This window comes from Selaginella moellendorffii, unplaced genomic scaffold, assembly GCF_000143415.4.
Source record: "Selaginella moellendorffii unplaced genomic scaffold, v1.0 SELMOscaffold_37, whole genome shotgun sequence".
In the NCBI taxonomy this organism is placed as follows: Eukaryota; Viridiplantae; Streptophyta; class Lycopodiopsida; order Selaginellales; family Selaginellaceae; genus Selaginella; species Selaginella moellendorffii.
The window spans coordinates 234,391-239,640 of NW_003314298.1; the positions used below are offsets into that span (position 1 = coordinate 234,391).

The 5,250-nt window shown below is 49.2% G+C and overlaps 1 pseudogene; it reads right to left on the bottom strand.

The window, feature by feature from the left end:
• Nucleotides 1–635: 635 nt before the first annotated feature.
• On the bottom strand, nucleotides 636–2,926 carry LOC112349243 (annotated as a pseudogene).
• Nucleotides 2,927–5,250: the final 2,324 nt, after the last annotated feature.

Below are 5,250 nucleotides of genomic sequence, written 5' to 3' on the forward strand. Positions count from 1 at the left end.
TATGGTCACCTGTGATTGTCCTCGTGGCTGAAAATCAGTTCATACTGATCGACCTTAAGTTTGCATATCGGGCAGACATAGAGCACTTGTACAGTGACAAGAAGGAAGCAGCTGCATCCGATTGTCACAAGCTGCTTCCCTGCCTGCTGGAGTTGTGGATGGGTTTGCGCCTCGAGGATCAGGTGATTGTTGAAATGCTGGGGAAGTGTTGGGCCTGTTTGCAAACCACATAGTCTGGATCACGTACTCAGGGACAGACAAGGTTCTTCTTGCCGGCAGCTGATGGTTGCTTTCCTCTGCTGCAAGTCTAAAGTTTATGTTGTCAGAATAGCGATCCGTGGAAACAAGAGTGTTTTGGAGGTCTGTGGTGGTCCATGTGGCAGAGGTACTCGCCGCTCGGATCCCTTGCAGGTGACTGGCGTGCCTAGAGTGCAGCCCATTGTCCAATACGACGAAGCGTTACCTGAAGTTCAAAGCGCATAGCGGCGCCCCAAGATTATACCTTGAGCCAAGCCAAGTGCTACGACCAAGCGGGACTCGTGGCAAAGGTTGGGATATAGAAGCGCACATCCCTCCAATGTTTCACTTTCTCGTTTGCTAGGCCTGGCCGAATTGCTCTCACTCCGCACAGTGAGGAATGGAATCCATTTTACTCTTGAGTGAAAAGTACATAGTTTTTAAATTTACACTAAGCTTTTCAAACCCCTCAAGTAGTCCCGAATCAATTTCGACATGAAGACCTCGATGAAGCCCCATTTACTCTGCACCGTCTTTGTTGCGGATGACATCCCTCGCTTCATATGCCGCTAATGGTGGTTGTAGCCAGGCCTCGCAGGCTTTCGAGAAGATGGCATGGACGTGGTTTCAGGCAAGTGTGTTACCATGGTGTTCTCCCAAACTTTTCAAAGCTTTATTTACATTGAGGAACCTCGCGACCAAGAGCTTGGAATCGCCCAACAATCCATCTCTCTCGCCTGGAGCAGCACATACAAGAGTATGGCACAAACACATCCCACCGCGAGGTTGGATCCCTGCGAGATGGCAATGCAGCAGAACTAGTTTGATCCCGGCACGCCATTGCCAGCTCCACCCGGAGAAGAGCAGCAAGATCCCCAGCAGTCCCACTGGAAAAGCTGCCCCAAGAGAAGCCCCAGCACAAGCTTGCCACCGCCACTCCGAAACGATGCTGCCCGGCCAGTCCTCCAGTGCCATGGCAAACCGGGAGAGCTCCAAACCAGCAGCCTACCAAGTTCATGAGCCCCACGCTCACCGAGACTTTGGTCGGAGTCACGGCGTCCTTCTTCACCGGGAAGAGATCGCTCGAGAGCTTGCAAACCGCCACCACCGAGTTGAGGATGGTGAGAGGGAGCTGCGGGATGGCGGCTCTCACAAACCCCGTCTTCGTGGGAAGAGATTCGAGCGATCCGTGGCGTGGCCGGGCCAAACTGGAGCTCCTTGAGAACGTGTGGCCTCCTCACAAACGCCCGAGCACGAACACTGCCAAGGCAGTCGGGATCCTCTGGAAAAACTTCACGAGCTTTGACGATCTCGCTTGAAGTTCTTCACGGTGCTCTTCATGATCATCGTGATGACGATCACCTTCACTGTTCGTCACGAAGTACTCGTAGCCCTCGCCGGATCCATTCACCAGCACGAAATGCGAAGCAAATCACTGCGAGGAGAATTCCATCCAAGCCCAGCCATGGTCGATCACCCATTGCCTTGTCCCTAGAGAGATTTTGATCCTTCATCACGTACTTGACAGCCTTGACCGCGAAAGAGAGCCCATGCGCAAGCTGGATGCCACGAACCACCGGCAATGGCACGATCCAAGCCACGACCCGTGATCAAGCCCGTGATTCCAAGCACAAACACGATCGCAGACACAGTGATCCCCGCGGCCATGATCTCATCCACACTGAGATGCTTGGATTCGGTGAAGGCCACCGCCGCGATGGATTTCATGGGCTGGACAGGCATCGGCCCGCCAAAGAGCACGCTGGTGAGAATGTTGTAGATGCCCGTGGCGATGAGAGACGTACCAAGATCCATGCATGACGATCGGGATGAATGTGCCCAGGTCGCCCAGCGAGCCGCTGAGCTCCTGCCATGGCCGCCTGCACTGCCATCACTGGGAGAATCCACCGCTCCTCCCGCTCGCCCCTCTTCCTCCATGGATGGGCGCCACTGACCTCCAAGAACCCTAAATTTATATAGTCCAAAAGCGGTCGCGCGCCGAGGACCTCATCGACGAATCCTTGGTTTCGCACAGGGACGGCACGAATCTCTTCGTGGGCGCCGGCGATTCCATCGTCTACTGCTGCTCGCGCTCCAGCGGCGAGATCTGGAGGCTGGATTGCTGCGATCATCAGCGCAACGCTGGCTACCAAGCGACCTTTGGAAATGAGCAAAGAATTTTCTCTTTAATCATACATGACGATCTGTCAAAGAATACCCTCTTTAATCACGAGGACACAGAATCTACACTCACACTAGTTTCAAACAAAATTGCTACTAGAACATAGGCAAAAGAATTCCTAGAATCTACACTTAACACCATGAGATCTTTGTCCTCAATTTCTAGACTTTGCTCCCAGCAAGCACATCCAATCCACTGAAACTGGCTTTTAAGGCATGCTCCTCACAAGTTCCTCGGCCTCTTCCATACACCCAGCTCGCCCCAAGCAATCCACCATGCAGCAGTAACCTTGCCTCGATCCTTGGTAGTGGCGAGATGCTCTTCTTGGGCGTGTGCCAAGAACATAATGACCCACAAGTGGCAATCGCGTCGCTCCATGGAGTCAAACACTGCTCGCGCGCGCTGGATCTTGCCCAGCTTGCCATACCGAAGGATGACGAGATTGGAGAGGTAGCAGCAATCGCCAGGCAGCATTTGCTTCTGGGCGATCGATCCGGGAATGGGCATCGATCGCCTGCGAGGAATTGGTCGCGGAAGTGATGAGATCCACACACTCGGACTTGGACAGCATCATTTTCGCTCGACACCGAAGCTAGCCTCTCACGAGATTAGAGAGAAGGGAGAGATTAGGGGAATTCTCGATGGCATCCTTCCAAAGTAGCACTTCCCGGATCCCCTGGCTTGGTTTGTTCATTCTAGTGAGTCAACGCATTGCAAAGAGCTTTTCCTAGCTGCCTTCAAACAGTTTCCTTAGGCACTATAGATAGGAATAGAAATAAAGTGTGTAATTTGTAAAGTGAAATAAAAATGACACTACACACTCATATAAATATGATCATTCAACTTATTCATTCATTGTCATAGCTTTTTCAATGGCTCTCATGGCTTCAATGTCATTTGTTTTGGTTCTCTCGATGTTATCCATGCTTCTAGTTAGTTTTCCATCTATGTTCTGTCCAACTGCGATCTTTAGTCTTAATCATTCCATGGCAATGGCTCTCCACGGCACTCATCCAAAATGCTAAGGCCTTCAGGGATGGACAAAAGGCTATGATGGGGATAGATCACACCCGGTATTCAAGTCATGGGAACAGTATTTTACACATTGTGGCCATTCAAGGTACATTTGTGCTGTTTCATTTTCAATCGCTTGATGTTATCTTTTGTACTCCAGGTTTGGATGCATTCTCATCCAAGGACAAAGTGAAAGACCTAGTCAACATGTCTCTGGATTCTACTGCAGACATGAGGAAACTAGAAGAGGATCAAAAGACGTATGCACGTAGAATGTTTGGATGGGGTAAGAACACGGCAATGTGCAAGTGTTTGGAGCCAAAGCTCAGTGTGAAAAAGAGTAAGTAAAACTTCATAGTTTGTTCTGTCCACAATCAATCTGAGAATTTTTCTGGACTGCAGAGGCAAAGCAGCGACACATTGCAGCTTTTGGTCACTTTGCACTTTTGACTGTTCTAGAGCGAGAGAGGACGTCCTTATGTGTGTGGCCAGAAGAGAGATGCTACAGTCTGAAAAAGCTGGTTCTTATGTACAGTTTGAAAAGTTGGTCCCCATGAGTCCATTGAGGAACCTGGAGCTTGCACACGAATAGTTCAAATGGACGAGAGGAGAGAAGTATAATATGCACATAGTTTATATTTAACTTTTAACTATTCTCTAATTGTATTAATAAGCCAGATCTTCAATGTGCTTTTGTTTTTCGCATACAGCTAGAAACCTGTGTGTGGCAAATTCAAGATGACATGCAATTAAAGCTATCATGCAATGGAACGATTATCTTGGTTCAAAAAGAATTCCCAAGTTTAAAAGACATTAGGACCAAAGTTTTGATAGTGTTGTATGAATCTGATGTGGAGTGATTGTTTGAGAGACTGCTTCAATATTGTTGTTCAAGGGCATAGGGCAGGGCGGGGTTTTGGTTGGAGAGCTGGGAGGAAGGCGGCTGCTCTTGAGTTTCAAGGCGGGAGTTGTAGCCTCCTTGTCTCAATTAGGCTGCTTTGAAGAGATCGGAATCAGTCGCGGAGCTGCTGGTTCGGCTTTTCATGGTTTGCAGACTACAGTCTTTCTAGATCTGCTCAAGTTTGTGTGCCTTTTCATCATGGAGGTACTGCTGCCACAGCTCGAATCTGCCTTTGCCCTCACCTATCCTCTCCACTGATATTCTACACCCGAAATTGACCAAATAAAGGCAAGTTATGTCACGGACCCTGCCGAGCTGCGTACTGTGCACGGTCTCCTGGATATCTTCTGGGTCGAGCAACGTTTTCGAAAATTTCGACATGTTTTTGTTTCTGCAGATCTGTGTCTTGCATATGTGACCATTTTTGTATGCTTCTGCCGTTGGATGCAGCTGCTGCTATCAAGTTTGTTTGGATGGCACCTGCAGTGAGAACATGTCTTCACGGGCTCAGCGTTATCTTCTGATTGGCGCAGCGAATTGGACTATTTCTGCTTTCAGCCTGTAGCAGACAGCCTGGGCTTTGACGTGATACTGTGACATTTCGGATTTCGAGCTCGTGTTTCTTTTGGTGAACAGGTACTTAACATGCAACATGGTTTTCACTCCGTTATTGCAATCTGCTTGTTGCTATCATTGGAGGAGGAAAACAGGTGAACTTCAGCCATCTGTTGGTAGCGGCTTGAGGTTACTTCTTCATGTCTTCTTCGATTTTGACGTGCGTATATGGTACGGTGGTCAGTCAGAGGCGGTATGTGGATTTGCATGAAGGACTGGAAGAACCTGTTTCTAGTGCAACGATTTGGAGGCTGCTTCATCAACAGATCGGTTTAATAAGGGCGGGTGGACGGGGAACATG